General features: G+C 40.9%; 1 protein-coding gene across 2 annotated transcripts in view; it reads left to right on the forward strand.

Annotated features, from left to right (window-relative positions):
* Positions 1–22,637, forward strand: part of ELOVL2 (ELOVL fatty acid elongase 2) — a 51,499-nt gene that overhangs the window by 376 nt on the left and 28,486 nt on the right. The window lies entirely within an intron of this gene.

The raw sequence follows: 22,637 nt of genomic DNA on the forward strand, positions 1-22,637 counted from the left end.
CCCCTCTTCTGGGGCCGCCCTCCTCCTTCTCAGGCACCCCCTGCTCCTAGGGTTCAGAATCGGGGTGGGCTCTTTCTTTTTTATTTTTTTTTTTTCTTTTTTTGGGAGGGGGGAGCATGCGTGACCTCAGCTGCTCCCACCCGGGTGAGGGACGGGAGGGAGGGAGCACCGTGTGCGGCCGTGCGAGGCAGAGAGAGAGCTGAGAGGCGTGCGGGGACCGGGGTGGAGGGAGCAAGGCATGAGCACCCACAGCCCACCCCCCAACTCCGGGCGTGCGGGAACACCCACAGCCCCCCCCCCCCCGCTACAAGTAAGTGCATTTTTATCTCTATTTCGAGGTGCGTTTGAGCGTGTTACATAAACAGATTATTCCCCAGTGGTGTGTTAATAGAAGCACTCGTGTTAGTCATGCAATCTGTGGAAAAAAAAAAAAAAGAAAGTGTAACACTTTCTTTTTTTTTTTTTTTTTTCCATGTAATGAATGAACAATAGAGTTTTAGATTCCAGTTTAGCATTTAACGAAGCAGAACAATGCAGTCGCCTATTTAGTGAGTAGGACCATTTCCCCATAGCACATCATGTCTTTGCAGCCCACAATAACTCCCAAAAGGAGCTCATCCTGTTTATAGACAGTAATTCATTCAGCTTGCAAAGTGGGACAGTATCACACAGGCATTTTGCAGCCCTAAAGCCTGAGGTACAGTAAGGCTGAATAACTCATCCAAGCACGTCTTATCAGAATCTTGTGACACTTAGAAATAGGACCTAGTTTTTCTTTCATATATCTTTCATTTTCATTTTCTTTCAAATGTCTTTTCATAATATATAGTAAATTCTGCCTTCCTTGCATAAAATAATTTTGGAATCCCTTTCTTCCCCCTCCTCCTCTGCCCCGCCTCCTGTCCCCCAGTGATTCAGAGATGAATAATATTCAAATAGCCTTTCCATGAATTAAATGCAGTCCTCTTCCTAACAGCCATGCACCCATCTGCTGTCAGTCTGAATCTGTTTCTCCTATTTGGTCTATTTGCAATCAGCTCAGACTAAGATGATGATAGCTATTAAAAGACCCTATTGAAAAAGAAAAGAAATAGTGCTGTAGTTTATGACTGTCCGTTACATTATTTAATTCCTAATTCTTATCATGTAGGGTGGAACATAAACAAAAACCCATCAGTCAAAACATTTCATTTTGACTTCTTCCAGGGCTGAGATAAAGTCAGTTACACTGGTGCAAATAATGGAAAAATTCACTGGTAATAGGCATCAGCAACTCTGTATTTGTACTAACAGAAGTGATCAGACCTATCCTTAACCTGTTATTTCTGGTTCTTACTGCTGTTTCATTAACCTGAAATTATTCTTGAAACAGCTGGTAGCAGTATCACCATTCAGAGCTACACATGGATTTCTATTAGCAAGGTTTTGCTCTTCCTATAACTCCAATAGCCTTAGCACTGAAAGGCTGCTGAGATTTCACACGCTTGTTACTCACGCATAGAGGCATTCTTGGAGGGAGGATGACTGATTTGGGAAAATCCTTAAAGTGGTATAAAGGCTGAAGTTTGCTTTGCCTCTAAAAGTTTAAAAGAGTGACCTTGGAACATAATCTGAAATTAGAACCTGAACTTTTGATCAAAAATGTTGCAATGACACTAAAGCAAGGTTAAAAGTTAAAGCATGTCACTGTCTAGGTGGACCCAGAGCTTGGGAGTGGGGAAACACACAGACATGGGGGATAATACCAAAAGTAGCAGGATCAAATGAACTAGAAACATAGAATTCTGGCCCAAGTAGTGGGAACAGTACTTTAGCACTCCCTTCTCCAGTGGCATGGAAACAAGCAGGTGTGTGTTGCTAGTGTTCCTTCAACTCCCCTGAGACAGTTTCTGCAGCATCCTGTGTGTTCAGTCATTATTATTTGTAGAAAGCATCAAAAGGAAACATTTATACTGTTTTTTATAATATTTTTTTAAACTTCATTTTGCTGCAACAGCAAACTGTGGCCTCCATCAGGCTTTAAGTGGTTCCTTGTCACCCATACCCCATGCAGGCATCACAGTGGACCAGTTCCTCTGCTTATGTAGCTCACTGCAGCTCTCCTTACTTCAGTGAATCTAGGTTAAATTACACTGGCTCAGGATTTGTCTGCACCTTGAACCTTTAAACCGATTATAAATTTTGATTTGTCAGTGTATTTTCTGTGGGGTCAAATTCCCACTTCTATGGAGTTAAGAGAGTGTATAACCTTGCACCAGTGTTTGGCAACTAATGCTTACAAAGAGGCTGTGTAGCAGGAGCATGAACACGAGGGTGGTGGAAGCTGTGTTTCACTTATTTCTACATTTGCAGTAATACAGGTTGCAGAGGGGTTAACATCTGGAGTGAGAATATTTTTTAATTCCCTAAGGACTTTAATAACTGGTGTAATCTGAAATCAATGAAGCAGACATCTAAGTCTTCACAACATCCATAAACCTCATTGCCACCATATCAGGGTATGATGCTTTATGTGGACATACATTGATTGCTGGACGTACAGAGAGGACCCTCGACAGAAACAAATCTCTCTTTGTTGGCAGTAGCCCAGATAAAACCCCGTCTCATTGTCCATTAGTATTTTTTTTAATTGCCCTGAGCAACTACTGAAAGAGTATTATAAAGACAGTGCTCTAGCCCTGAATGTTAACACACAATACGGAAGAGAAAATTTCTGTGGACAGAAATCAATCCAGCTTACACCCAGGACTGACAGAAGGAGCTAGTGCTACAGCACCCACTACAAACAAGATCTCTTCAGCTCTGTCAGAGTGGAAAGTTACCAGACTCGAGCAGCCCTGACATCCAGAAATACGGTGGCAGGGTTGTGCCAACTGATACAGAATTAATAAATATGAGAAAACATGCACACATGTTCAGAAATTCATGTAGAACAGACAAAGGGACCTTCAGCATTTCACATAAACTCAAAAAGATGTGCATAAACCTATTTGCAGATGATGCAACAACCAGGGATTAGTTAGAAGAAACTTCCAGGACCTGAAATAAGAGTCTAGTTGTTTTACTCACATCATTACTTACAGATACCTGCTGATAAAAACCTGCATGCTGGCCATAGTGTTGCTTCTACTCATTCTCTAGGAAGATCCTCTGATTCTTTAAGACTGATGGTTGTAACTTCATTACAGGCAGCCTAGACTGTGAAAAGAAACACTCCTGATGTTCATCAGGCACTTGATTGTACACTAATTAATAGTTAATTTAATTGTTAAAAAGAAAAAAAAAGTTAATCAGATACAAACACTTTACAGTTGAACTTTTGACTCAATTAAAAGTTGCTGGTGAAAAAAACCCACCAAAACTGTGGTAGGATTTTCTTTAGGTATTAGTAAGCCCAGATTAATGTAAACATAAAGGTCTGGTTAATTCCCTGATTTAAGCCATCTTCAAGTGTAAATCAATAGATCCCATAAGTGCATAGGGTAAGATTTATGCCCTGATGTTTGCACACCATGCTAAATTAGAGCTTTTCTTAATTGCTGTCTCTAACCCAGATGTAGAATTCAAGACACAAATAAGCATATAGAAACAAATGTCATACAAATGAAGTCAGAAGTACATATTCAATGACGAAGCAATATGTCACAAGTGCAGCTTGATTTGTAATTAAAGAAGATAAAGGTGGAGGGAGGGAAATAAGAAGATGAAACTAAATGTACCACAGTTTTTTTCAGAGCCAGAAAGCTGTTAGGATAGGTCTGACTTGTAAGGCAAGGGTGGAAGGGTGTGAGAAATATTGCCCACCTGCAACAGAGAAGAAACACCTTGTGAGAGTGTAACTCTACTGCATGATAAATGCCACACTTCAGACTTGAACAATATCAAATTCATCAGTCAATTTGTAAGTGCCTGGCAACAGCTGAGCTTATAAATCCATTATCTACATAAATCCTACCTTAGCTTGCCTTATCATTTGCTAAATACATGGGCAACACAGATCTGAGTGACTGCACCTTTACCACGGACTGCCACACAGCTGACAAGCAGAGTTCAGTATGAAATAAAGGGAACATGAATCTCCCATGAGGCTTCTTGTCTACCTAAGTAACACACAGAAAACATTTCCATTTTTTGAGGGTTATTTATGCTGATATTTAGAAGAGTAAGAAGGAACACTTTACGTCCTACACCATCAAAAATATGATAATTGACATTATATTGGCCACATACTGAAAGTACTCTGATTAGATGCCAATCTGACAACTGAGTGATTTTTAAAAAATAATAAATTCTTCCAGCTAATGGCTTGAAACTACATTGTGTTTCCTCTTCCTCAGTCAAAGCTGACCACAATAAAATACTAAAGGTCAAACATCTCAAACTGAAGGAAATTGAGCTGCACATGGCAGAAATGCCTGTATGAAGGTGTGTAGCTAGCGAATAAAAAATTAAGAGAGTTTTCATCACTGTTGGGTGATATTTTGATTCTTTTCCTGCAAGACGGACAGATATGGAAATGAAACTAGAGGTACTTCATAGTCTGTGTCAATATGTGAAAGCAAAACACAGCAGCAAATGGAAGTTAAAAGTGGGGTGTCCAAGTTCTAAAGAAATATTCTAAAACCAAGCATAAAGAAGCTGGGAAAACCCCATTAAATTCTTAGTTCTTAAAGGTCCCCTTGAAGCATGCTAGCCAGTGGTTACTGTTCATGACACTTTGCAACCAGCAAAAACCATCTGGTAGAGCAACCCAATGGAGGGAGTAACATATACATGAAGGAAAATCTAGATCTGCTTTTATTTCCCCTGCGTGACAATAACCAATGCACTTTACAGACATTTTTAGTCATTAAAGCCTTACCATGCAGCATAAGCATTTTTATTTTGTTTTGAGAAAAGCAACAGCCTGGTTGTTTCCATGGTATAATGGGTTTAAGAGTTTGGGGCTTTCAAATTCCAAGTTATATGTGGATTAAACTCTAGGATACCTACTGCTGGGGTTAAATGAGGAAAGGAGCTAATTAGCTTGGGCACCCTTTTATCTCGTGCCAGCAGACTGTGCTCTATTATTGAGGTTCCATACACTTTTAAGAAGAGGTGTCCTTGGAGTTAATTTTCATGATTTAAGATTTTTAAAGAGGTAAATGTAGATCTGTTTTGGAGGAATACATGTAAGATAACTTCCATACTCTTTTTGTCTTTCTAATTAGACCCAAAAACCAACTGTCATTTAGCCTTTCCTCTCCTCACCCAGTCTTCTTTAATCATGAAGTCCAAAACAGGAATTAGCATTTGAAATCCAGGCTTTTGCCGTCAAGGTTTTAAGGGAGAAATGGAAGAAAAAATACTAAAGAGTTCACAGAACAAGAATATATTTTCCTCGTCAAATGCTGGTTTGTGTTCTCAAGTGAAATTTTGGAAAGCATGCAATGTATTAGGTTTGTTTGTTGGGTTTTTTTTTTTATTATGTCCCTGTATTACACATGCATTTTCACAGCCAGCTGCAAGTAAAAAAATACTATGTTTCTTCTATTTCCCTGTGAGAACAGATAAAACCATTCCAAAAAGAAACGTGCCTTCAAACTGGCAGGGAATAAAAGGCTGGCAAAGTTGTTGGGAGGGATTTCCATGTCAGGGAATTGGCACATCTTTTGGTAAGGCAATTCAGAGTAATTCCACACCAGCTTTCTCCCTGACTGCTGCAGCCAGCTATATTACTTCTATTGCAGTTTAAGAAGTCAGTTGTGAGGTTGTGCAAGTTCTGCAACAAGCTGGTATTTTTGACTGAACAGTGGTTAATTATGTACACAGTGTAGCTTTTTCAGTGTTGATAGTCCATGCAACTCCAGGAGGAAAACCATGAAGTCTATTTTCATATTTGCATGCTTCTCAACCTCTTATTCAAAGTCTCCTAAGGTACGAAATAGTTTAATCAGCTTGCACTATTGCTTTTCTACTCAACATTACCCTACTCTCCAAATATAGGAGCTTTTCCAGTATTAAAAAAAAAAAACAAAAAACCAAAACCCAACATCATGTGCAATGCTTATAGGAACAGCTGCATCTCTTCTTTCAGCTGTAGAATTACACACATTACGGAGCATTACGGGTCACTGTGTTGTTACATCAGACTGAACTGATGCTTAGAATCTTAAAATTTTCCTTATTACCTGAAAGTCTTAAGCAGACTTTTTTCTGAGATACTCCTCATATTGACAGAAAGCTATACATGAAGCCAGGCAAAAGCCTCATCAATCAAAGCCATCAGAAAGCAAGCATACCAACAAACAGTTCAGATTAATGATGTGTTTATACATTCCTTTCTTCTTCCCCCCTTCTACTGCTGTTGAAAGCAGAAATGAGAGAAGTCTCCCAGCCTGCCAGTATGCAGATGGCTTCAATTTCAGCAGTTATCATCACACTGCAAATAGTAGGCATCTTATTTTATGTTTTACTTAAGAAATCCAGATTGTCCATCAGAAATCAGGTCCTTCAATTGAAAAATTGAGTATTAGAAGACTCTGGATCCACCTCTACAAGCAGTCTTGGAGATTTTCACTCTTCAAATTCTGAAACTACTGGCTTTATCTGAAAGCCTGATGAATAACATCCATGAGAAGACAGCACTGACTCAGTTCATCCCCAAAACCAGTCAGGTCAAAGTATATCACATCTCCAGTTTTATATATCACATCTCTCCCATTTCCAGAGCTCTCTCTTCTGGCAGAACTTTCATTACATAACCTTGCTAAGATTTCATTTTTTTTTTTTCTGATATGTGTCAAAAGAGTCACAGGATGTTCACGGTGCCTTTGAAAGCTGAGATACAGCTTGTGATTTCTTGGTGCTGAAACACATTGGAAGCTTGGGTCAAAAAGAGGCAATTTGTGCAGAGAAATAGAAAAAGTAACAGAACTTAGCTTGAGTCCTCTGCTAAGTACCAGTAGCTTTCCACTTCAGTGAAAAGTGATACTGAGAGTCTTTTGGTTTTATTGCAGTTATTTCTTCTTTACCAGGGACTTCCTAATCCTGCTTTTTAATAGTATCTGCAAAAAACCTTGAGAAATAAAAGACTAGATTTCAAGTCTAGATTTTAAAAGACTAGATAGATAGTAAAATGCTATTTACTTTCAATAACTAAAAGAAAAACTCAGAAACATCCCCCTTGCAGCCTGCCATTGAGGTAAAAGGACCACTTTTTTTCCCCCTTTTACATTTACTAAATTACTAGCATAGTGTTATTTTGAATTGGGTATCACTGAAATGTCCTCTCATTTAATACAAATTTTTTCCACAAAAATAATTCATTTTTCATCAGCCAGGAAGTAATTTCTTGTTTGCCAGACACCTTTGGAGATGGCAGAATTCAGACGAAAAAGTGTTTTGATCAGATGTAAAGTGAAAGCCAAGACAAAGAACAATGCCACAAGGACAGGTGTAGAAAAGGAGAAAGCTCACAGCACTATCCCATTTTCCTCCAGGTTTGTTTTCATGAGTTTAAAGAAGTGCAAGTATTTTGAAATCTGACACAGTAAGCCCTAGGTCTTGCTGCAAGCACTCAAAACCACTCAACAACTCCTGTGCAGTCAGTAGGCTAAGGAACACCTTGGTCAGCTGAAAACAAGAAACCCCTACCAGTTTCTAATCTTAAGTTTTGGGGTTCATGACTTAAAGAGATATTTATTGCTTGCTATAATCTGTTTTCCAGAGGAAAGTCATTTGTTGCTTTTTTTTCCCTGTGATGCCTTACTTCTCTATAGCATTTAGTAACTACATTTACTATCATTACCTTTGCTGCTCTGTCAGACAAGTTTTGCTGGCAAATAATTATTCTGTGTCTGCTAGTTAGTTTTCCTTCCTCTTCTTGTCTTTCTGTGGTTTTTTATTTTATTTTGCTTTGGTTTTTTGTTTGTTTTTTGTTTTTTTTCTTGAGGAGAGAAGCTGTCCATTTTCACTGTCTGTATCTCTAGTGACGCTTAAATCACCTACAGGTGTCATCAGTGGTGCTTCTAACTTGTCTTGTAAAGCAAGTGTATTTATTGCTTTTACTTGTAAGAAATTCTCTTTTCAAGTAATTTTTCCCAACAACTCACATTTAATGCAAAGTGATGCTTCTCCTTCTTTGAAACAGTAGTGAAACTAAAGAGACTTGGAGCATCTGCTTACTTTGTTAGAAACCTGAAGCTCCCAAGGATATTCACTTTCTGGAAAGAGGTACCTGATCAGTGCCTGTGATGGATATCAGGTCTCAGACAGTTCATGTTGACCTTGCCAGAAACTCTATTTCCCTTGTGTCAACTGTCTGTCCACTACAGGACAGCTCTGAACCTCATCGATACTTAACCATCGAGGGAACCAATACTTTTCCACAGGATCTCTACCTTTATAATGGCCGTTTCCTCTAAGAAATAATTAATAATTACACCAGGCAAGATGGGTCATGGCAGTCACTGCAGTGCACCATTCTTATGTGGATGTGATGTCACATGGAAATTCCCAGCTTCAGAGACACTTGATTTTGCAGGTCAGCTTAGGCTGATCCTGTCAGATGATGCCCTTTAACGATGAAAAAGGTGAGTGAAAAGCCTCAAAAAAACCCCAAGAAAGCCAATCTTCTAATACTGAACACAATCAAGAAAAACAGAAAAAGTATTGCAAAAATCAGCATACCCACTGAAGCAGCACAAGGCTCACTCCTCTTTGGGCTTTCTTTGCATTATATTAGACATAGTGACATGCTCATCCTTCAGAATATTTCTGGTCTTTTCTTCTTTAAATCAGCAGTCACTTGCAAGTGAAATCTAACATCAAACAAAAAATTAGAAGATAAACATTTATTAAAATCTGTGAGCTTGAAATCTGTTTGATTTTAAGCTTCATGTACAGATTTTTGATTCTATAAGTGAATATTCTGACCTAAAACCTCAGGTTTCTTTGCCAGAATTAAAGATACTCTTAACTAATTGAAAAGCTTCCTGTATTGCATTTTGTACCTGCATTCCTCACCTAGGAGTTAGACTGGATTGTACGTGGGTAATGACCTAGAAGTGAAATTGAAAGGCTTTGCATGTGTTGGAAGATTAAGGCTGAAACCCTAGAGGCTTGGATCTGGACTCTCTAATCCACAGCAGCATGCTACAAACACCTCCTCCTCTTCTATTTCTTTCCTTCCTCTTTTTCCACTTACATCCATATAAATAGTTCAAGGAAGGGTCTATGGATTTCAGCAGCAACTAGGCAAGAAATGGAGTAGCAAACAACAGCAAAATGAGAACAACCCATGCCTCTAATGGGCAAATAATCATACAAGGACTTCCCTCACCCAGATTATATGAACAAATCTGTAAATTGACTGTTGTACTCTTAAGGATGTGGCTAAAGCAGGCTGCAACGTGACCTATTAGAAAGAATTTCTTTATGGAGAGAGTGATCAGGCATTGGAATGGGCTGCCCAGGGAAGTAGTGGATTCTCCATCCCTGGAGATATTAAAAAGAGGCTGGATGTGGCACTCAGTGCCATGGTCTGGTAACTGCAGCGGTAGTGGATCAAGGTTGGACTCGATGATCTCTGAGGTCCCTTCCAACCCAGCCAATTCTATGATTCTATCTCACCACTCTCTGCACAGAGGGTGGGGAATGAAACCTCTCACACACTAACCCGAAGCACTGAGCTACTTTGCCAGCTTCCTTCATTCCAGGTTCTGAAGAGAAATTGCAGTACCAGGGTACCACTCCTGGCAGTGGGGCCAGCGAGTCTGGGCAAGCAGATCACAGCATACCTATGGAGTTCTGCAGGTCCCTTCAGTATCCAGCATCTACTCATACATGTTAGGTAACAGTTCTGCAATAAACCCATCCCCTCACAGGTACCCTGCATCTTCCAGGTCCATTCCCACATGGCAAGGGGGTGGGAGTATGTCCTGGTTTATGCCTTGTATAATTCAATATCTTAAGCAGGTTGCACAGGGTATATACGAGGGTACCTTTGGGTGCATTGTGCCTTTGGGAAGGTTGTTAGCCCAGTTCAACTAAATGTTTATAGATATAATTTTCCACAAAGGAAATACAACTGGGCAGAATGCATCTCAGTAGTAGCTTTACAGGAGTGTTAAATATGATATTTTTGGAGGGTTTGAGAGACAAAGCAAAAGCACAGGCATCTCTGTAGACATGTTTCTGTGGGTTAAAATCTCACTTTGTTCCTTACTGGGTTCTCTGGCTTTACATAGATCAGTAATAATCTTAACTTACAGGTATTAAGGGGTTGGAACATCTCCCTTATGAGGAAAGGCTGAGGGAGCTGGGTCTCTTTAGTCTGGAGAAAAGGAGACTGAGGGGTGACCTCATCAATGTTTTCAAATATGTAAGGGGTGAGTGTCAGGGAGATGGAGTTAGGCTCTTTCTCAGTAGTGACCATAGGACAAGGGGTAATGGGTGTAAATTGGAGCACAGGAGGTTCAATTGAATATCGAAAAATTTTTTTACTGTAAGGGTGACAGAGCCCTGGAACAGGCTGCCCAGGGGTCGTGGAGCTCCTTCACTGGAGACATTCAAAACCCGCCTGACACGTTCCTATCTGATGTACTCTTGCCCTGCTCTGGCAGGGGGGTTTGGACTAGATTGATCTTTCAAGGTCCTTCCAACCCCTATGATTCTATGATTCTATGATCTATTTTTTTTTAAATGTAATTCTAGTTTTACTGTGGCAGTGAAGCATGACTAACTTCTAGAGCACATAAACTCATGAAAACAAAACCTAGTGCTTTAGCTCAGTAAAAATTCAGGACAGGGGCCTCTAGTTTGGGGTATCTGTACTGAAGAAGTCACTACAAACGCCAACCAAGGATGTGAACAATCTCCCTGCTCGTGTTCCAGCTGTGCCAGTAAATGGAATTATTTCTCCCAGTTTTACTACTTACCATCCCTTTGCTGCAGGTCATTGTCCTGCAGGGCTCCTCACGTGAGCTCTGCATAAATTATTTTACTCAAGATGAAGCCCAGTTGCCAAAGAGTTCCTTTTGAATAATTTTTGATTAATCAGTCACTTTAACAGCAATATATAGCAGTCATACAACCAGCACTGCCAATGAGTCTGTGGTGGTGTTCACAGCCCAAAGGAAGCACAGATGAGAAGCCAGGGCATGGAAACACAACTCTCCAGCCAGGAAAGCAACTCTTGCAATGCCTAAAACAGCAGCTGTTTAGGTCTGATTTGGGTTTATTCACGCTAAATGAGGAGTTCAGTGCAGCGTAGTGAGTGCATTAAACGACAAATAGCTTTGCTCATCAGAATTGAAAAAAAAGCAGAACTTCACTAAAATACTCTGAGACATTAAACGAACAGTAGTGAACTCAGAACTCACAATACACGATGCAAAAAAGATGCTGCATTTAATGAATTTTGTTATGTATACTACCTTTAGCATTATATATTTTAGAAGCCTATCTTACCCCTACATGTAGACTAACTTAACTGGTTATTGGTTTGAAAGCAGGTATTGATTACACAGATATATAGCTCACAGGTTTGCCATGGGTTCTCAGTGTCTTTTTTTTTTTTACACACTTTTTAGGCTGTATTCTGTATTCTATCACTGTTGTCCTTAGCAAAAGGGAAGTAGCATTGCAAAAAAAGTGTTAGTTAAGCAATTATTAGCTAATATTCTACAAGTTTAAGACTCACAGTTTTCTGAAGGGCTCCTGACAACTGTCTGTCAATAAGTATAAGATACAAAGACAAAACGCTAAGATTTTTTAAAATTATTTTTTCTACTTTTATATTTCAATTGAACTTCACCCTTTTAAAGAGAGAAGGCCACAGCCATTTTTATGTCTGCCTGGAGGAACCAGAAATGCTATCCACGTGGGTTTTTAAGCACTCCTGTCTTGTCATCATCCCCCCGCCTCCCAGTAAGGCGAGTGCCCCGCAGCACCAGCACCAGCTGCTTGAGAAACTCGGGCTGAACTTGTTCGGTCTGGGAGAGCCCCAGTCAGGGAGCACATTTTAGAAAAATCCTTTCTGATCCTCCCTGCCTATAACCGGGGGGCAGGCAGTCCCTTGCACATTAATCCCCGCTGAGGGGACACACTGTTACATTGCAGACATCTGGGCCGGCAACCAAAAACCTACTTTTGGGGCATAGAGTGCCCTTTGTCTCTCTGTGCTGCAGAATTGTGGGAAAACCCGAGTTGCTGCTTTTGGGGTTGTTTGGGGTTTTTTTAAGGTTTATTGTTCCACAAGCCATGAGATCCTGTGCAGGGGCTTAGGATCTTCTATTCATCATAGGCCTTGAAGTTTGTTACAGTAGAAAATTAAGCGATTTTTCACAGTACCAGAAAGGATATGTTGTCTGTTTGTCTCTATTGCTTCCTCCAGAAAAATGGCTAAAAAGGTATGCCAAGTACAAAACAAAGCCCTGAATACATTATATTAACTCCCAAAATCATCTTCTCAGCTGCAACAAAATCTGTCTGCAAATACTGAAGAAAACAAAATTATCAAGATAGGGCATACTGAGCTGCCTTGTAAACTTGCTGCTCTAATTCTCCCCCACTATTTTATTTCCTCCCTGTCCCCATCTTGTTTATTCATTGTATGGGTCTAAATTTAGAATGCAAGCTTCTTGCTGCAAAAACTGTGTAGCTGCTTTTATGGCACATGTTGGGCAGATGCTGTACACCTGGGCACACCTTTGGCCAATATTCTGTTCCAAAACCAAATCGTTTGGTAAATCCAAAGCAGTAAAAGTGTAATTATCCGTCCTTGCTCTGGTAGAATTATTTTCCCATGCTTCTCAACATGCAGCTGGCTGTCTTGCTCATACGTAATGAGAAGTGATACCCTGCTGCTTCATTACATGGTTTGCTTAGATATCCTTTACTAAGTCTGGTTGTTTAGAAGTAGGCATGTGAAACTGTGCAGGCTTTCGTATTGCTGATGTAAAATTAATTCTGATACTGATCTGTCTTCCCAGCCCCTTGTAAAAGTCAACAAGAGCTGAACATATCATTAAGGAAACAACCATAACAAAATTAACCTCTCTCTGAAAAAAACTCCTTGGGGTTCTTTGGTTGTAGCTTAAGATCCTTCCTGCTCCAGAGGACACGTTCTCTTACTCAAACCAGAATTGGTTCCCAAGGATTGTTGCTTGAGAAAGTGATTTATTCACTCAGGCTACTAGAAGAAGGCAGAATTTTTATCTACCCCTTTCACTGTTTACTGATTTCATGTTTGTTTATTCCCTCACCATCATACAGCCTTGTCACATCTTCACTGACAGGAATTATGCTCCATCTCAGATCTTACTGTCATTTTAAATCTGATTGTTGGAGCAAAGGAAAAATGAGGTCAACAATTGCTACCATTTTCTTGGGAACTGACAGGCCACATCTGAGGTCTCCCTGGAGAAATCTTCCTTAATTACAAGTTAAGCTGATGTTCCCCTGTGTAGCAGGTAGAATTGAGCAGGATTACTTTTAAAAGGATTTCACTGATCTACTTTGGTGACAGTTTCAGTTTGAAACTCTGATAACAAGCAAGAGGATGGATTAGAAAGATACGGTTCTCAGGAGTGTACATGACTGACACATACTGTAAATTGGGCCACTGCAGCCACCCTTCCTTTTTGCTTTACTTTTAAGGCCAGACAAGTCCTATTTTTAGCACTGCATTTGCCATGTATTATTTACACAAGTTCATAATATGATTGTAAGGAAGAGAGAAAAAAAATTGAAAAATGTAGAAGGAAATCTTGCAAGCAGTGATTCCAGAAAGAGAATTTTTCCATCCTGAAGATTGTGCACTCAGACTTTTACAATATAAAACAATGAAAATGTGTATTAAGCTGAACGATTTCAAGTACTTAAATTATTAATAGATTTGGGAAACCAAGTAAATATTAATGTACTTAAACCACTTTCATTCAAGCCATGCAGTTGCAGTGCAGAAACCTTCCAAATTCCTTTAGATCATACTTAATAATAAACAGCTCCTTAATTTTGCAAAAGGAATTCTCCTCACAGTGATATATGATCAGGCAGTACCATGGCTGGTAAAATAGAACTTCCCTTATTTATGTGAGAAATAGTGTTTTCTGTAACTCCTAGCATGTTGCTTAATTCAGAAAACAAAGACTGATGTCTGAAGTAGCTCACATACTTACAATATTTTAATGAAATTGTTCTGCCTCTTAGGGCTTACTCACCTTTGGTGTTGATGGTGCTTCAACCTTATTTGAATCATGACAGAAGCCATAAAGCAGCTAAATTCCCTCCACGCAGGTCTTTACTCCCATGTGTGAGATAAGCATGGGGATCACTGAGGACTACAAAATAAATGAAAAGAGATCTATTGTTAAACAAAATTAAAACTCTAAAAGCAGGGAGGCTAAATATTAGTGCCATGTCTCCAGAACTGAAAAGCCTGGAGTATGCTGGCTCCTCAGCTGAAAAGAGCTAAGCTCTCATTTCCTACATGACCACACCAACCATCAACCAACAACTGATAATGCTGAAGAGAAGATTGTTTCTCCAGAGTCTCCTGGCTGTAAAAGTTGGGAAGAACTGAGGTGCTCACAAAGTGCCCACTTCTGGGAGTAACACCCACAGGCAGGCAATCCAGTTTCAGGAGTTTTACACCAAGTTCAGTGTTGCACAACTCACTCTGCAAATATAACTGCTCTAAAGCAATACATCCTAGATTTTGGTTTTCCTCCTCCTATTATTATAAATTTAGTAGTGCAAGGCAGAAATTGCTATTCTGCTTTACTGCTACAAGAACCTAGCATTTTCAGAGATACAAGAGCTGTGATAATTTGTGAAGCCTTATAGTAATCAAGAGTTAAACCAAAGTCTTTGGAGGAGAAAGGAAAAAAAAAAAAAGCTTTTTTTTTTTTTTGTTAGTTAGGAAGAAGAAAAAGAAAAAAAACAAACCAATAGTCAGAAGTGAGGGTGGAATTGCAGCTGTGGGTAGGGGTGAAATGGATTGCAGGTGATGTTGTTTGTGCTGTGGTTACAGCCATGAGCAGGATGGAGTGCAGGTGTGTTGTGTGAAAGACCAAAGCCAGAGGGTCTCTTCAGGTCAGTCTACCACAGAGCTAACCCACTGAAGCCTTTGCCTGGAGCTCAGAAGCCTCCTGGAGCAGGTGTGTTCCCCATTCCCATCCAGGACCAATCACTGCAGGCAGGAAAGCCAAGTCCAAGAGATGCTTTCCTTCCTGCTCCATCAGAGGTGATTTCCAGAAAGGACAAGTTTACTGGTAACCATCAGTAACAACAGGTCTTGATGCAGAAATCAAGAAAAACTCTGAGAGAAACATGTACCACACTTGTTTCTTATACATCCTGCTAGCTTTCTGTTAGCATTCAGCACATTAATCTGGGGCTTGTGTTGCTGCTTTTTTCAGATCTCCCATCAGAGGGAATGCTGTCCCTGCGCCTCGCTCTGTGTGGATTTTTCCACTATGACTGACATAAGTGTTGCTGGAAACTGGGCTGAGATGCAGATGGGGAGAGGAGGAAACATCCTACTTCTCCCATCACTAAGCCCTCTTCCTCTTCTGGCTCCTCCATTGGCTCATTTGTATTAAACTCAGTGATGAAGGAGCATCAAGTACCAGCAACAAATTGCATCAGGCACTCATTTCAGTCCACATGATGAAAGGGAGCCCTTTGCACAGCACACACCAGGGTTTTTTGGCAGAGGAGAATGAGCTCGCCAAAGGTTCTTCTTCCTCAGTGTGAAGGGAGTACAAGTGTCACCTGGGTGTCACAGCAAAGGGTCTGCCTTTAGTAGCAACCAGTTCTTCACTCGGTGAATACCCCGGGGAGCTGGAAGATGCCTAAGCAGGGCCTTGTTCTGACTCTCATGTAGGCCACACAAACTCACCCTCCACAGAAGACAATATGGAATTTTTCTCAGTCTTCAAGCCCCAAGTCATCTGCTTCTCTTTTACTGAAGGAAACCACTTTTATTTAAAATACTGAAAATAACATAGGAACAGGCACTAAAGGGTGGAGCTGACTTTCTGCTACCAGCTTCCTTGGCAGAAAATGGGAATTAATTGCAGGCAGGTTTGTGCAAAGTCCCTTCTTATCGCATAAGTAAAAAGATTTACTCTTTTCTGTGGAAGCCTCTTGATCTGCTCATGGGAGCTGCTGGTTTTAGATTCTCTGCTGTTTCTCCACCCTGGGCAACAAGTAAGGGTGTCTTCTGTGTCCACAGCTCCTATTGCTTTAATATTCCAGACTGGTTTGTGGGGAAATACACCCACTAAAAGTACCACTAGCACAAGCAGAACTGCATAAAGTGGCATTATTCACCAGCATATATGGAGGACTAGAGAAACCTTGGTTTAGGTGCATGTTAGCCAAAGCGAGACAGTTTCTTGAACCCAAAGAATAGAGGCATATTATCAACAGGAAAGATTTCTGCTGAACTGTTGCAATCAGCTCTGACAGGGTAGAGGCCATTTAATATTGAGTAAATCTTGGATTACATAAAATTTATGAAGAAAAAATAATACAGAAGAAAGAAGCATCTTTTTGAAATACTATGCTCAACATTTATGAGGAAGTGATAGGAGAAACTCATTGAAGAGCATCCCCCTTCCTTAGAAAAGAGCATGTTTAGGACCCCTCCTTGTCTGTACTCCAAGGAAAAGTAGATTTCAAGGATGCCACTGGTGAAATACATAGTGGCCACACCTCTAAGCCTTCAGACCCCAAGGAAGCCCTTTCTCTTCAGTGAGACATGCAGATACTTCCACAGACCTCAGCACACCCTCCCATAGACAGGCTATGGGAGGCAGCTCATAGAGCTCCACTCTCCTTGCTATCAGGCCTCATAAGAATAAGGAAGAGATCTGATAGAAAATTTCATTTCCCTGAAAAATTAGATTGAGAATCAGTAGCCTACATTGTGTCACAGAAAGCAACTATGCAGGGTGTCTCTGTAAACCAGCAACATACCCCCTCAAGAAAAATTGTGGGAGAAAGAAGAGGTAGGAGGGGAGTGGTTCTCTATAGAGCAGAGCACAGGCATGCTGTTGATACAATTTTACAATATGGAACAACATATCTCTATTTTCAAACACTAAGAGGCACAAATGGTGCTCTCCTCAATCCAGATTGGTGTAAGGAATATTTTTCTGAATCCTCTTCATGGGTCTCACAGAGAGATTCCTTTTCATTTCAATTTTTTTCTGCAAGTCCAGGACTAATGAAAACAGTTTGCAGTAAGGGCAATTAATGAACAAAATGTTAATCATCTTGGGTTTTTGGTGTCTTTTTTTTTTCTTTTTTTTTTAATACTGATCGTTACTTCTGGATGGGAGCAGAAGTTTCAGTGATACTTTTGTTCCTAGAGATAAAGCAGAATGCCTTTGAAAATAAAATTACAGCAAATGGCTAACACTAAGTTAACCAAGAAGAAGAAGAAAAAAGGCTTTTAGAATTTATGCTTTGAAGTGCCATTTATCTGGATTCCTTCTCAAAATTGTAGTTTAAATCTGACACATTGCAGCATCTTGACATGAGATTGAAGAGCCTTGTTGAAGCACATATGCTAGGAAACTACAAAACTCTGTCAAAATGCTGGCAAAGCAGGGCTGAGTGTGATGGAAGATCTATCTAGATGCTACACAGGGCTTTGTTGTAGTATTCTTTCAAATATTGAACTGCTTTTTCAGGGTAATTATACCCCAAAATTTGAACCCAGCTGCCCTATGATGTTGAAAGCTCCAAAATACTCTAGGCATTTGTGTTTTATGTTAGTACCAGCACTGGGTTTTGTGTCTATAACTATGCTGGCCTGAGCTTCTAAACACCAGGAGCATTCTTGAGCTGTGCCTTCATTGCCCTCTCTCCCCTGTGGGACATGGTTTTCTAAGCCTGGACTTGAGCTTGCAGACCAAAACTAGGTATTTGCAATGCCATCAAGCCCACCACCTTATAATTCCCATTAATTCAGCCCTCACCTGTTTTATGGGAGACCAGGCTTCAAACTGCTCTTTTACCTAACATGAACAGATATGTCATCTTTTCATGACTTCCCTAATCACTTGGTCTGGCACATCCCCCTGAATTTCTGAGCATAGTCAGCCATTTGCACCAAAGAAGGGAAAAAATGGGAATTTAAGTAATTTGTCTCAGTGTCTGGATTCAAGTTCCTGCTCAGATGGATACTGAAGTATATCTTAGGGAGACAAGAGCTTCAGCAGAAGGAATGAAGAAAAATTAATCCAGAGTTAACTGACAGTCCAAGGCTCAAGGAAGATGGAGAATACAAGCCCAAAGCCCACTGGTAGATTAGACAAAGGGCAGGTGTGAATAATGGTATCACAGGAGCACCTGGCACGCTGGCTGCTGCTGGTACATAGGTACCAATTTCTTATCTCAGAATCACACAGAGAATCACAGAATCATCCGGGTTGGAAAGGACCTCTGAGATCATCAAATCCAACCCTTGATCCACTCCCCCTGTGGTTCCCAGACCATGGCACTGAGTGCCACATTCAGTATTTTTTTAAAAACCTCCATGGATGGAGAATCGTGCTGTGTGGGTACCCAGCTCCAGAAACAGTCACTGTCTGCAAGTCACAATCAGGTGGGAGGTAGCCAGGTGCTTAGGTACCACCCTCCAGCAAGGGACCTCCCAAGCCCTCTCCAAGCCCAACTGTCTGCACAGCATCAGGAGGTGGGTACCCAGGTCTTGCACCTTGTGTAGGGAGCTTGAACATCTCACCTGGTGCTATGGAGCTCATCAGGACACCTGTATCACCAGTATCGTGCACCACAAAACTACACCTCAGACCTCTTTGAAGATTTAACTCTTCCTTGCAGAATATGTTTGAGAAGGCTGTCAGGAGATGTTAGTGTAGTACTTGTAGTACTTCAAGTACTTGCAGGGGGCCTGCAATAAAGATGGAGAGGGGCTTTTTACAAGCTATAGTGGTAATCCAATGGTAATGGCTTGAAACTTGAATAGGAAATTTTTGGCTGCGGGAGTGTGAGACACTGGCACAGGTTGTTCAGGGAAGTTGTTGCTGCCCCATTCCTAAAAGTGTTCAAGGGCAGGTTGGATGGGGCTTGGAGCAACCTGGTCTAGTGGGAGGTGTCCCTGCCCATGGTGGGGGGGTGGTGGAATTAACGACCTTTAAAGTCTCTTCCAACCAAACCATCTGTGATTAGAGGGAACACAGGACTAAAAATCAGATGACATGGAAGAAATTCAGTTTGTCTGTGTAAGTAGCATGTTTTAACATGCTCTTAGTAACTTAGGCTAGCTAAATGTTCTGCTTCAAGCTTGGTGCAGATATTGTCAACAGCCTACTCCTTCCCTGCAGGCATTGCTAAACCACATGTTGAATTTCTTGAATAGCAAATAAACTAAAGGAACTTTTAGACACAAGTGCCCTCACTTTCAAATTACAAGAACATAAGACAGTAGTGAAAATATATATTTTTGGAAAAATAAGTCTTATCTATTGTTCAAGCCACAACCCAAACACGGTAACAACTCAAGGTAAAGCCTCCAGCTACACTTAGCTGTGTCTATCCATTGCTTACTAGCTTTACATCCTTCCATTAGTTTTTCATATTAGAAATGCTTGCTAGTCTTCTTATTGAGAAAGCCTCTGAAAACATAGCATTTTATGCAGGCAGAGTAACATTCACAGCTACCGAAGCAAAAAAAAAAATCCATGTTCCACCCTTTCCTTTGCAGCCACCTGCCCCTTATCTTTTCACCCTCACCACCATCAGCAGCACCATCATCAGGTCAGCTTTCTCTGCAGTGACTAAATCAGCCCAGGAGAAGGTGTTCAGAACTTCTGGTTGTAATCACAATTCAAACAGCTGTTCTTAATCTCCTGTAGAGAAAATCAACCTATTTGGTGAATTAGCTCCAGCACTAACCTACTCGGTCAGACAACAGGCAGGCCTGCAAGGTACCAGCCCCACGTAGGATGCCAACCGGAACTCAGTGACTTCCAAATACATGCAAAATTAAGGACAGAGAGTAGCAACATTCCCCCCTTCCCCCCATAATCCAGGAGGAAGCAGTTAATGACCTGCTATGGCATCCGAACATTCAAAGTCTATAGGACCTGATGGGATTCACCCAAGAGTATTGAGAAAGTTGGCAGAAGAGCCCATCAAGCTTCTCTGCATCACTTACCAACAGTCTTGGTTAACAGGGGAGGTCTCAGATGACTGGAGGCTTGCCAGTGAGACACCCATTTATAGGAAGGGCTGGAAGGAGGATCTGGGGAACTATAGGCCAGTCTGCCAGGTTTCGCCCAGAAAAATTATAGAGAGGTTCATATTGAGTGCTCTCACATGGCAAATGCAGGACAGCCAGGGCATCAGGCCCACGTAGCATGGGTTCAGGAAAGGCAGGTCCTGCTTGACCAACCTGTTCTTGTTCTATGACCAGGTGATGCTCCTAGTGGACAAGGGAAAGGCTGTGGACATTGTGTACCTGGACTTTAGGAAAGCCTTTGACACTGTCTTCCACAACATTCTACAGAAGCTGGCAGCTCATGTCATAGACAGATGTACTTTTCACTGGGTTAAAAACTGGCTTCATGGCCAGGCCCAGAGTCTTGTGGTAAATGGAATGAAATAGAGCTGGTGTCTGGTCCCCAGTGATGTTCCCCAGGGCTCAGTTTTGTGGCGGGTCCTGTTCAGTGTCTTCATCAATGATCCAGGTGAAGTCATCCAGTGCTCCCTCAGAAAGACTGCAGATAACACCAAGGTGGGTGGGAGTATTGATCTACTTGAGAGTATGAAGGCCCTGCAAAGGGACCTGGACAGGATAGGTCAATGGGACAAGGCAAATAAAATGAGGTTTAACAAGACCAAGTGTTGGGTCCTGCACTTTAATAAAACAACCCCATGCAATGCTACAGGCATGAGGAGGATTGGCTGGAAAGCTGCCGGGCAGAATAGGACCTGAGGTTGATGGCTGACAGCTGGTTACAGCTGGTAGTGTGTCCAGGTGGCCAAGAAGGCCAACAGCATCCTGGCCTTTACCATCAATAGTGTGGCCAGCAGGAAAAGGGAAGTGATGATGCCCCTGTACCTGGCACCAGGGAGGCCAAACCTCAGGTACTGTGTTTAGTTCTGGGCCTCTCACTACAAGAAAGACATTGAGATGCTGGAGGAAATCCAGAGAAGGGTAATCAAGCTGGTGAAGGGTCTGGAGAACAAGATCTATGAGGAAAGGCTGAGATCCTGGATGACATTCAAGACTTCTGCATGAAAAATATCCCAAAATCCACTATAAAAAGGTTTCCAGATAGTATTAAGTAAGATCAAATGCAATTTACTCATCTGTAGGAAATTAATTTCTGAAAGCTGTTTAAAATCCACATAATCAAACAAAAAGCCTCACAAACATACCTCAGCATGTATACATATATTTAATAATTCCCTTTTGTTTGCCTTTTATGGAATGATAGAATGGTTTGGGTTGGAAGGGACCTTAAAGGTCATCTAGTTCCACATCCTCTGCCATGGGCAGGGACACCTCCCACTTGACCAGGCTGGTCCAAGCCCCATCCAACCTGGCCTTCAACACTTCCAGGGAGGGGGCAGCCACAAGGTCCCCAGGTGACCTGTGCCAGCGTCCAGATACTGTTCTTTTTCATCACAGTTATTGTCTGTAACAGTACTTCATGCACATGAACATTTTGATTATGAGTTCCTCAGCTCAGACCAGAAAAGTTTGGTATTGCTGTCTCTGAATTTTTAAGGAGCTTTTAATTTTAAAATATCCAACCTTAGACTAACATGGGTTATGGGGACCCCATACCTGTGGGTAAATTCTCCTTCTCAATGGTTTGTGATTGCAGCCACTAGGACCTAAGACTTTTGGTTGGCTATCTCACCCCTTGGTGATCATTCGTGGTCCCAAAGGATCAAACAAGTTACTTTGACTATAAAATCCTTGTTTCTAGACTGTAGCATTAATTCACTAAAGTAGTAGATGGGGGATTTTGAAGACTGTCCCTGGAAATAATTGCTGAGAGGAAGAAGCATCCACCTGCTTATGTAAAAGAAAGAAGGTTTTTTATGTTTCTATTGGATCCAGGAATCCTGAGTTTTATCCTGGAAATTTAAATCACTTGAGGCAGTGTTTTCAGTAAGCAGCAGATAATGCCTAAAGACAGATCATTCATATTTTGAAAAATCAAAGTTATTTTTGACAAATCAAAGCTATTTTGATACCTGCACTGTTTAGGCAGCATGAACATAATTTTTGCATAACCTATACTACTTTTACTGAAGTTATTAGGAAACCAGCAGATATTGGTCTCTCAATGAAGACCAATACTAACAAAGACACAGACATAGAATGAGAAATTTTTTCTTTACATACATGCTGACCTTGGAATAGTGTTTTAAGAGCAATCAGTATGAAAATAGTCACCCATATACGCCCATGATACTACTTATTCACTTATTTCCATTTCAGTTACAAAAATATTGAAACTTACTGAGATCTTTGTTGCTTTATCATCATTGTCTATATGCTTGCTACCCATCTTTCCATTTGGGTGATTTGATTTGCCCAGATAACCTGATGTCTTTTTTGTGGATGGAGATAAATAGATCTCCCACAAATCTCTCTGAAA

The sequence above is a fragment of the Calypte anna genome, chromosome 2 (assembly GCF_003957555.1).
Source record: "Calypte anna isolate BGI_N300 chromosome 2, bCalAnn1_v1.p, whole genome shotgun sequence".
In the NCBI taxonomy this organism is placed as follows: Eukaryota; Metazoa; Chordata; class Aves; order Apodiformes; family Trochilidae; genus Calypte; species Calypte anna.